A 12,435-nucleotide genomic window follows, 5' to 3' on the forward strand; every position below is an offset into this window, starting at 1 on the left:
CTCAGATGAAGAAACATGAAAAAGGATCAGGGTTCTGATAACTTTACATGCCACACTGGAATATATATATATATATATATATATATATATATATATATATATATATATATATATATATATAGTTAGGTCCATATATATTTGGACTCTGACGCAATTTTTGTTATTTTAGCTGTTTACCAAATCATATTCAAGTTACAGTTATATAATGTATATGGGCTTAAAGGGCAGACTCTCAGCTTTAATTTGAGGGCATTCACATCCACATTGGAGGAAGGGTTTAGGAATTACAACTCTTTTATATGTAGCCCCTTCTTTTTCAAGGGACCAAAAGTAATTGGACAATTGACTCAAAAGCTGTTTCATGGACAGGTGTGGGCTATTCCTTTGTTATTGCTTTATCAATTAAGCAGGTAAAAGGTCTGAGTTGATTCTAAGTGTGGCATTTGCATTTGGAAGCTGTTGCTGTGAACTCACAACATGCGGTCAAAGGAGCTCTCAATGCAAGTGAAACAGGCCATCCTTAGGCTGCAAAGACAAAAAAAATCCACCAGAGACATAGCGGCAACATTAGGAGTGGCCAAATCAACAGTTTGGTACATTCTGAAAAAAAAGAACGCACTGGTCAGCTCGGCAACACAAAAAGGCCTGGACGTCCACGGAAGGCAACAGTGGTGGATGATCGCAGGATCCTTCACATGGTAAAGAAAAACCCTACACAAACCCTACACCCTACCCCTACACAACATCCAGCCAAGTGAAGAACACTCTCCAGGACATAGGCATATCATTATCCAAGTCTACCATAAAGAGAAGACTTCACAAGAGGAAATACAGAGGGTTCACCACAAGGTGCAAACCATTCATAAGCCTCAAGAATAGAAAGGCCAGATTAGGCTTTGCCAAAAAACATTGAAAAAACCCAGCCCTGTTCTGGAACAGCATTCTTTGGACAGATGAAACTAAGATCAACCTGTACCAGAATGAAGGGAAGAAAAATGTATGGAGAAGGCTTGGAACTGCTCATGATCCGAAGCATACCACATCATCTATAAAACACGGTGGAGGCAGTGTGATGGCATGGGCATGCATGGCTTCCAATGGCACTGGGTCACTAGCGTTTATTGATGATGTGACAGAAGATAGAAGCAGCCGGATGAATTCTGAAGTGTTTAGGGATATACTGTCTGCTCAGATTCAGCCAAATTCAGCAAAGTTGATTGGACGGTGATTCACAGTACAGATGGACAATGACCCAAAACATACTGCGAAAGCAACCCAGGAGTTTTTTAAAGAAAAGAAGTGGAATATTCTGCAATGGCCGAGTCAATCACTTGATCTCAACCCGATCGAGCATGCATTTCACTTGCTGAAGACAAAACCAAAGGCAGAAAAACCCACGAACAACAACTGAAGACAGCTGCAATAAAGGCCTGGCAAAGCATCACAAAGGAGGAAACCCAGCATTTGGTGATGTCCATGGGTTCCAGACTTCAGGCAGTCATTGCCTGCAAAGGATTCTCGACAAAGTATTAAAAATGAACATTTTATTTATGATTATGTTAATTTGTCCAATTACATTTGAGTCCCTAAAAATGGGGGACTGTGTATAAAAATGGTTGCAATTCCTAAACGTTTCTGTAGCAAGGTTCTTTTCACACAGAGGCAGACGCAGTATCTTAGTGAGGGATTTGGTCCCGTTTATTAGCACAGTCATTCAATATCTTGGCTTTTCAGCCCGTCTCAAAGTTCTGGCGACTTTCCAGTCGTCTGTCTCGAAACCTGCTCCGTCGTTCCCAGCCCACCTACTGAAAAAGCAGCGGCACACACATCTTAAGCATCTAGTCAACGAGGCTTCATTTGCAACGGGTGTGCAACGGAGCCTCGCTGACATAACCCTGGCCACAGTCCTGTAGCTCCCTCTTTTCGGTCGTGCACAGACCGGAGGCGCAGATGGTCGTGGCACACTTCCTCTCCCGTGCAGGGGGGGGGGAGTAGGTTGTCGGCCGTCATGTCCCCGGCCTGTGTCGGGCGGTGGGGGTATGTGGGGGGACATGCAGCATGTGAAATACCACCGGGTGATCCTCGCGTTCACATCCTTAATGCGGTGGAGCCACTGGAGGGGAGCATGGTCGGAGTAGAGGCCGACCGCCCACTTGATGGCCAGGCACTCCTTCTCCACCGTGCTGTACCGGCCCTCCCTCTCCGATAGCTTGCGGCTCAGGTACAGCACCGGCCGGTCAGCCCCCTCCACCCGCTAGGTCAGCACTGCTCCCAGGCCTCTATCCGACGCGTCCGTCTGTAGGGAGAAAGGGAGGTTAAAATCAGGCGCATACAGGACCGTTTCTCCACAAAGAGCTCCCTTAAGGGCCTCGAACAACCCCTGGCACTGGCCTGACCATTGGACCAGATCCGGGGCACCCTTCCGGGTGAGGTCCGTCAAGGGACTGGCCAGCTCTGAAAATCCCGGCACGAACTGCCGGTAATAGCCAGCCCCAGGAAGGCCCTCACCTCCTTCTTTGTCTTGGGCCGTGGAGAGGCGGCGATGGCCGCAGTCTTGTCAATCTGCGGCCGCACCTCCCCCCGACCCAAGTGGTACCCCAGATACCGGATCTCCCTCCGCCCGATCACGCACTTCTTCGGGTTGGCCGTCAGCCCCGCCTGCCTCAGGGACCGCAGAACAGCAGCCACACTCTGCACATGCTGCGCCCAGGTATCACTGTGAATGACAATGTCATCCAGGTAGGCCGCAGCATAGGCAGAGTGTGGTCGCAGAATGCGGTCCATGAGGCGCTGAAAAGTGGCTGGGGCTCCGAACAACCCGAAAGGGAGCACCGTGAACTGGAACAGCCCGAGCGGAGTGGAGAATGCAGTTTTCTCCCGGGATACCGGCGAGAGCGGAATCTGCCAGTATACCTTCGTGCAATCCAATGTCGTGAAATATTTGGCCGTGCCAAGCCGGTCCAAGAGCTTGTCAACCCGGGGCATCGGATAAGCATCGAACTTGGAGACCGCATTAACCCGTCTATAATCCACACAGAACCGTATAGCCCCGTCCGGCTTGTTGACAAGCACGATGGGTCTACACCAGTCACTGCGGGACTCCTCGACCACACCCAGCTCCAGCATGGCTTCCAATTCCCTGCACACAATGTCTCGTTTGTGTACCGGCAACCTATCTGGCTAGCATAGAGATGGTTATCAATACCGACCGGAGTGCTAAATTTAGATTTTGGGACTTCCGGACCGAACTCCTCTCTCTCTGGGATTATTGTAGCCAGAGCAACAGTGACCACGTCGTTCCATTTTTTTAGGAGATTTACGTGATACACCTGCAAGCTATCCCCCCGGTCCGAGCGTACTACCTCATAATCCACGTCCCCCATGCGACCACAAACGGCCCTTGCCACTTCGCGAGTAATTTCGTGCTGGAAGTGGGTAACAGTACGAGCACCTTGTCTCCCGGTGTAAATTCTCGTAGGTTAGTTCCCCTGTCGTATAGTCGCTTTTGACGCTCCTGGGCTTGCAGCAAATGCTCGCGTGAGATAACCCCTAGGGCGTGGAGCTTTGTGCGCAAGTCCAGGACGTATTGAATCTCATTCTTACTGTCGCTAGACCCTTCCTCCCAATTTTCTTTAAGAAGGTCTAGGACACCCCGGGGCTTACGCCCGTAGAGTAATTCAAACGGGGAAAACCCGGTGGAAGCTTGGGGGACTTTCAGTACCGCAAACAACAGGGGATCTAGCCATTTATGCCAATTCCGACTATCCTCGTGCACAAACTTCCGGATCATTGACTTCAAGGTCCGATTGAACTTCTCACAAAGGCCATCAGTGGCCGGGTGGTAGACACTGGTTCGAACCGCCTTGGTGTTCCCCGGCAGTGTCGCGAGGCGCCGCCTCAGCACAGAGCACATTACACGCCTCACACCTCCCTCTCTGTCGTGCACGCACCCCGGTAGCCCTCTTTACCGCTTGAGGAAACCCCTCCCAATCTACACCTAGAATCAGGGGATGCGTGAGGCGTGGGCTAACCGCCGCCTGTACACTATGTTTTTTTCCCTCATAATGAATTTCGATAGCGACCACAGGATATTTGTGAATGTCCCCATGCACACACTTTACCAACACCCTCGACGCCTTCAACAATGCCCCCGGTCGAACCAGGCGCTCCTGGATCATGGACTGCATGCAGCCCGAATCCAAGAACGCCTGGTGCGTATCATGCTGTATCCTTACCGGAACACGATACGCCGCTCCTGGTCCGGGGGGAGGACCCGGTATGTCGCCGATGCGGACGACCTGCCCCACCTCCATCACCAGGCACTCGGCCTGCACATGGCCCGGCCGTCCGCATCGCCAACACACCCCCCCTGTCGCTCGGGGTGCTGCCTGTGGGGCCAGGGCTGGCTCCGGATGGGTGCGCCCCTGCCATCTCGTCCTCGGGGCGGGCGCCGGCCTTTCCCCTTCCGGTCCCTCGGCTCCTCCCGGGCGCCGCCCCCCCCGCGCGCCGGGCCGGGGTTGGTCATCGAAGATCCCGCAGTGGGAGGGAGAGATGGTCCTCTGCTAGTCCTACCGCGGCCGCGAGATCCTGGGGTCGGCGGTTCGGGCCGGGAGTCCCGTGAGAAATTGTTTCAATACTACCCGGTCCCCAACCTCCTCCGCCGAGCTGTGACTTGGGTCCAGCCACCGCCACGTGCTGTCCCGCAGCCGCTGGGCATAGGCGAAGGGCCGACTCTCCTCCTCCATCGTCAGGGCCCGGAACCGGCGATGGTGCTCCTCTGGTGTGAGGCCCAGGCGGTCTCGAATTGCCCGGGCCAGGGACGGGTTGTCTCGCTGGGCGGCCGCTGGTAGGCTGTGGGCCGCGAGCTGCGCCTCCCCTGACAGGAGGGGCAGCAGATGGTATGCCCACTCGCTGTCCGGCCACCCCGAGATCCTCACCGTCCCCTCAAACACCGCCAGGAACGCCTCCGGGTCGTCCAGGTCCCCCATTTTCTGGAGATGGATCTTGGGGGGACCTCGTGCCGACCCGGTCGCTGGCGCCGCCCCGAAGGTCCTGGAGGAGGGCACGGTCCTCAGCCCTCGCCGCTGTCATCTCTCCCACCGCGGTCTGCTGGTTCTGCTGTAGGATGGCCTGCTGTTCCAGTATCAGCGCCATCCTTGAAATCGCCGCCGCTAGCGTCTCCATGCTTCTGGTCCTAGTTGGGCGCCAATGTAGCAAGGTTCTTTTCACACAGAGGCAGACGCAGTATCTTAGTGAGGGATTTGGTCCCGTTTATTAGCACAGTCATTCAATATCTTGGCTTTTCAGCCCGTCTCAAAGTTCTGGCGACTTTCCAGTCGTCTGTCTCGAAACCTGCTCCGTCGTTCCCAGCCCACCTACTGAAAAAGCAGCGGCACACACATCTTAAGCATCTAGTCAACGAGGCTTCATTTGCAACAGGTGTGCAACGGAGCCTCGCCGACATAACCCTGGCCACGGTCCTATAGCTCCCTCTACAGGCCGAACGCTGCATGTCCCCCCACAATTTCATACAATATTTTTGTTCAACCCCTTGAATTAAAGCTGAAAGTCTGCCCTTCAATTGCATCTCAATTGTTTCATTTCAAATCAATTGTGGTGGCGTACAGAGCCAAAATTATGAAAATTGTGTCACTGTCCAAATATTTTCGGACCGAACTGTATATATTCACAGTTGTGCCCGTCTCAATAAGAGCTTTGAACAGTTCATCTGCATTTGAGATGTCACCTCCTTTGGTGACAAGTTGATTGGCTGTTCTCTTTAGCACTCCCCCAACTCCGCTTGCCTTGAAGAAGTTGTGAAGTGACCCTTTAAAACAACATTTTCCCCTCCTAACATTAACCATAACATATTCTCACTCTAACCTTGAAGGCTCTATCTGTGGAGATTGCTCTGGGCTGTCGGGTGGAGTTGTCATGACATAAACTGCTGCTTTTGCCCTACAGGTCCACTGAGCTTTCTTCCATTTGTTTCGGGCCACTCTCTGCTCTTTCTCACTGAAATCTTGGATGACTTTCTTCTTCCCTGTCTCTCTGTCACTCTACCATATCTGTTTCTCTTCCTCTAAATATTGTTGTCTCCGTAGAGGATCTGCATAATAGAATGCTTGAAAAATAAGCCCTAATTTTTTATTTAGGCTCCCAAATGTTAAGAAGTTTTAAAACATTAACATGATACATAGCCTATATCAATAATGGGATAATGTAATGATACTAGGCACTCCATACACATGAGGTCTCTAAAACATCAGAAGGATACTTCCATTCCTCACAGGAGAAGCAGCACAACACTTGGTCCAGGCACTTGTGATCTCCCGCCTTGACAACTGCAACACACTCTTGGCCGGGCTCCCCACCTTCGCCATCAGACCTCTGCAGCTCATCCGTCTGGTGTTCAATCCCAAATTCTCCCCTGTCATCCCCCTCCTCCGCACCCTTTACTGGCTCCCGGTAGCAGCTTGCATCAGATTTTTACATACATTTATACAATGTTTGGATTTAGACATTGCTGCCCCATACCATTTTCCATCATGACCGATATACAACTATACAACCAAAAATAATGTTAGTACAATGTTTTTTTCTAAAATACCCATTGGGTAGTATACTGTACAGGCTGATCATTACTGTATTATGCACTTGCTGTCTTGAATCCTGCGTCAGCAATAAGTGGCTCAATGGGTTGATCAATCCTGGTTTTTGAATAGGGCTACCCATACAGAAAAGAAAAAGACACTGAGGAGATTAGGATTGATGGACTCTCAGGATCTCATTACTCAGGGCCTGTGATCAATCGTGAAGTGCTCAGGAACAGGGCCAGTAATCGATGTTTGTTGTCGTCAGCCAAGGTCAGTGTCATGGCATGTTTGACATGACAATGACAGAGAAGTTGGCTACAGTAAGGGCTTTTCAAAATGTTTGGTGTCTGGGTGGGGCTGTGTGTACGGATGATGAGGAGGGGTTGAATGTTTGTATGTGAAACATTTTAGTGGGGTTGGGGCTAATAGTTTGTTATTTTGTGGTGCATTTTTGTCAGTGGAGGCTGGTGGAGATAGAATTCTGAGGATTATGGAATGAGGGATGGTATATTCATATGCGATATATACCATTCCTCATTCCATTCTGTGCATTAAAATGAGCCTGTCCTCCGATTTCTACTTCCTCCAGCCTAGGTTTTGATGCTGGGTGTATGTGGTAGCTTGTTCGGGGTTTGGGGATTTGGGGGCACAGTTCAAGCTTTGTTCAAGGGTTGTTAACACAGAGCAGGACAGTTTAGAGAGGAGACACACATCACTGTCAGAGCAGATAGTACACTTAAAGTTACAGAATCAAAGATAAACAGATTAAGTAGTCATACAAGGAGTTGAGATGGCTGACTACGTCAACAAGCAGGTTGTTGAGGCAAATGAGAACAATACAATTACACCTAGCACAGGTGGCCAGTTCTCATTCCCCAAACACAACCTTGTCACCCAACCACAACCATGTCAGTTTATTTCCTCATCTTCCTCTGTTTACACTTCCATTTCTTCTGAGGAGGCAACACCAACAGTCCTCAGTCTGGGACACATGCTAATACAGCTACGTCTACTAAGAGACTTAGAGACCAGTGTTGAGGTAAAGTTAGGACAAACAGTATTGGAAAGATGTCTGAGACTATCTATGCCAAGCCTGACATGGCTAAAAAGGTCAAGTTCAACATAGGGGACGCGGAGGAGAGGATTGTGGATATCTACATCAGTGCAGATACCCTCGGAAGCCATGAACCTAGCCCTGGGAGAGAGGCTGAGGCCCCAAAGAGCATAGCAAGTGATCAGCTATCAGGTACTGAGAGTTCAGAGAGGAGACCCTTCAAAGCTGCTGCAGTGTGTGGGGCTGTTGGGTGTTCTCCTACTGGTTGGGATCATAGGCCTGAGTGCCTACTTTATTGAAGAAAAAAATGAGACCAGTTACTGGTCAATAACAACCTGACTGAAGAAAGAGATGACCTTCAGAGGATATTTTGTGAGAAAACCTGTTGTGCAAGATGGAGAAACTTTGGCTGCAGCTTCCTCTCCACTGTCAAGAAAACCTGGGAGGAGAGCAGACAGGACTACAGAGACATAGGAGCAGACCTGGTGATCATAAACAGCAGAGAGGAACAGGACTTTCTGATTGATTTGAGGGAGAGTTTGAGGGTCTGGATTTGGCTGACTGACAGAGACACAGAGGGGACCTGCAAATGGGTGGATGGCACACCTCTGACCACAGCGTACTGAAATGACCAACAGCCAGATACATTAAACAGTAGGAGAGAATCAGCATAAAAGCAGATGGCCTGAGACCCCCGGCACATCTAAGGGACAACTAAAGGACATCTAAAAGACACTGGGTCCACTTCGTCACAGGCCGGCCCGCCAGAGAGCATCAGGTGGGTAGGGGGGGCAGCAGCAAGAGCCTGTAATTGCCCAGAGCCAACACCGTGACCATCCCAGCCTCCCATCGGGTGGCCAACACCACCCAGCCTCAATCCAACCACTGCCCAGGGCATCCCCTGCCCACTGCAGCCAGACCCGGATAATGCCTCGGGCACCCACCACTGCCCCCAATCTATGTAGCCTGTGCCACACGCCTGCATGGGGATAGCTAGCAGAAGCAACCCCGGCCGGGCTAAAGTCCCAGCCCGCTAAAGCCAGCTCAACCCCTGGAATTGGGAGAGCATGAAATCACCCCCAACAGCAAACACCAGCCACCAGACCAATGCCAACCCTGTGGCATTCCTGCATTGGTGGGGAGGCACAGCTGCTCAGGCCGACCCAGCCTACACACCACCAGTAACCACCCAGCAAGCCAACCCCCAGGCAGAGACAGCAAGGATGTTTGATCGTTGGGCTAGGACCGGTCATAACACTGACTAAAGATCCTTGAGACTAGAAAATTCAGACTGAATCTTACTCCCTAACATGAATTGAAAGATTATTCTAGAGATGGGGCTCTCTGTAGCAAAATGATCTCCCCCCTGCTGTAGCCTTAGATATTTGGGGTACAGCTAATCTGTCTGTATCTTGTGAATGAAGCGCATGTGAAGGATTGCACGGCTGAAGAAGGTTGGTGAGATACGAGGGAGCGAGTCCATGTAACACTTTATAGGCTAATAATATAATTTTAAAGTGTGCTTATGCTTTAATCGGAAGCCAGTGCAAAGATGCATGTACTGGAGTAATGTGATCATACTTTTTGATTCTGGTAAGGATTCTATTAGCTGTATTTTGTACTAGTTGGAGATTTTTCAGTGAGGAGTTTGGGCAGCCAGATAATAGTGCATTACAGTAATCAAGTCGTAGGTAGGATCTAAACCACGGTAATGCTGAACCACGCAAACCAACTAGATTCTCTAATTGTTCTAGAAGGACAACATGATCAACAGTGTCAAAAGCTGCACTTAACTCAAGAAGTATAAGGACATAAACAGAGCTCTGGTCTGAAGCCAACAATAAGCCATTAACTACTTTGACTAGAGAAGTGCTAGATATCTGGGAACAGGCTACAGTGGAACATTCTTCACACATACACTGTGGTTGAACCCTTTATTGTGAGTAATCATCCGTAAAAATAAAGTGTTGAGCTACTTTCCCGTAGTGGTGAATACTATGTCATTACTTTGATTTGAAATTCAACTCTCACCTCAGGAAAAACAATAAATGTCAGTTATCTAGTTTTCAAGATTCAAGATTCAAGATTCAAGATTCTTTATTTGTCACGTGCATACAAGTATACAGTGAAATGCAAAAGTGACAGTGCCACAGAGTAGTGCAACAATACAATAGTTTTAAAATACAATAAAATAAAAATAGAAGTACTAAAAAATAAACAGTATAAACAATATGAACAGTATAACCAGTAAGCATATAAGTAAGCAATATAAATAGCAGATGAACATTTCAAAGAAAATGGTACTGTACTTACTGCAGCAAAATGCTTTACAATACATACTTGATTAAGCTGCTGGATAAATCAACTAATCAGATTGGGGATTTATGTTTTTGAGTAACAACTTGAAAACAAGGCCAGGCTCAAGTCTGCCCTATTGTGTCACTTAGTGGACAAGAGTAGAACTGCAGGTGAGATTGATAGCCAAGGGCCAGATGATGTTGAGGCTGGGTTGTGTTACGGTGGATTATGGCAACAGGTATTGGGCTAATACCAGACAAGCAATCATGACCCAGGCAACAGCACACATAACGATTTGGGTGTTTCCTTGTGTCAGAGGCAGATTGCAATCTTTCTCTCTACTTATAAGCATGCCGTGATCGGTACATGATATCCTCTTTATGACATAGGAAAGGCATCACAATGTTTGGATACATTACTGTTAGACAGCTCAGTCCCAGACGGAGGATAAAGGGGCTCTTGTTGGGCCTCAGTGAGTGTTTGTGTGAGGCAATGTGGTGGAGGCTATGACAGTAGTGGAGTAGAAACAAACAGGGCTTATATGGGGAGCAGCCAAGCAGCCAATCACATGACCCCATTGACTAGTCACACCACCACTGATTCTGTAGTACCAAGATGTGTCTCCTCTTACATATCAGAATCAAGGTTTTATTGGAAACTTGATGGGAAAAAAATGTTTGACTGACAGCTACTGATGCATGAGTTCCACCTTGTGAAAAATAATCTAAAACCAAACTGTTGCGTCTCTTTTATGAATATACCAATCTTGGAAACCAATGAATGATTACCTGAAAATCTGGACATAACTCCTACAATTCCTCTCTGGTGCATTACTTTCAAGTAGTAGGTTATGTCCTAGTCAAGCAATGATCTCCTAGTGAGTTCCTCAGTGTCTAACAATTCTCCCAATCAAGTAATAATTCCAGGAGAGAGAAGGGCTCGGGAGAAATCCCACATGACCTCAGATGACCAAATACTGAATGTGAGGCCTGAATGCCGTCATTCCCCTGGCTCTAGTTGTACCCCAGTGTCTAAACCACTAGAGCCCCTTTCTTGCCAGGTGATGAGGCAGGCACTTGGCAAACCTTTTCAACTCAGTAAGAGGCATTGACCTATTGCCATGGCAATAGCAAAACACAGAGAGCCTGCATAATCTCACACCTCAGAGAAGGGAGGCAGCAGGCAGGGGGCGGGTGGGCAAGCAGAAGGAATCTGGTCCTCTGTGGCTCAGTTGATAGAGCATGGTGCTAAATTGCTTAGGTTGTGGGTTCGATTCCCACTGAGACCATATATACTGAAAAATGCACTCACTGCAATGTAAGTTGCTTAGGATAAAAGCGTCAGCTAAATGGCATATATTAAAATAATCTATTAGATAGAGAGGTACCTACTGTAATGTATTGGTAAGACATGAATCAGTTGGCCAGCTGGCCATAATGAGTGTGGATATTGAGTGATGTTTGGGAGTCACAACCTGGTACTACAGCTTCTGTATTGAGATATGTAGTCAATGGGGCCACGTGATTGGCTGTTTGGCTGCTCTTTACAGAGCCCTGTCTGTTTTGACTACACTACTGTCCTAGCATCCTTCATGCTGGTGTAGTGATTTTTTCCATGTGAAGGTTTGGCTGAGACCTTTGGCTATATTTTGTTAATAGTAAAGCATATCTTTGCTGTGATAATCTGACTCCAAGTAATGTAATTATCACTATGTGTGAAAGATAATTGTTGTTTGTGCTGATTTAGTGTAAGAATTGTAAAACAGAATTAATCAAATGAGGCTTGAATAATACTGTATACTTCTTAATTCTTCATAGAAAAATGTTACATTTCTACCCTCTATGGTAAATGATAGATAAAGAGAGTAGAGAGAGAGAGAGACACAGAGAGATAATCTCAGTTCATTCAAACAATGCTACTCACAGCTCATGACAAGAACAAAACAACAGGACAAAGAAAAGAGAACAAGCTATTCCCTGACCTATGCTTTTATATCACTCTACGACCACAGTATTTCAATTAGGAGCTGTTTGCAAGGAGACCCAATTAGAATTCATCCCTTCACTTCTATACTGATGACATCACAGCTCTGACATATCCCACAGAGCTCACAGCCATTTGTCTCCTTGGGGGAAGGGCTCTCAATGTAGGGCGGCAGAATAGCTCCCCCTTCACTGGCTGATCATAAGTTTCCCAAAAAGACGGGCAAACAACTAACTAAACTAACCCTAACCCTAAGTCCACCAGATTCAGCTCCAACAAAAGACCTATTTATTTTAAGCTAGGATAGAACTGTTGTTAACAGGCAGACTCTCACATTGATACACTCAACCATTGTACAACAACACTAGTAGGGCAGCTAGAGGCCACATTTAGAATTTTTTTTGATAAAAGCCTCAAATTGAACACAGAGTAAGAGTAGGTCTTAAGGAGTATTTTTAGCTATAGGGCCATTATAGATTTCCTCTTATACCCTCCTGGCAGCCA

Source organism: Argentina silus (assembly GCF_951799395.1).
Source record: "Argentina silus genome assembly, chromosome: 14".
Lineage (NCBI taxonomy): Eukaryota > Metazoa > Chordata > Actinopteri > Argentiniformes > Argentinidae > Argentina > Argentina silus.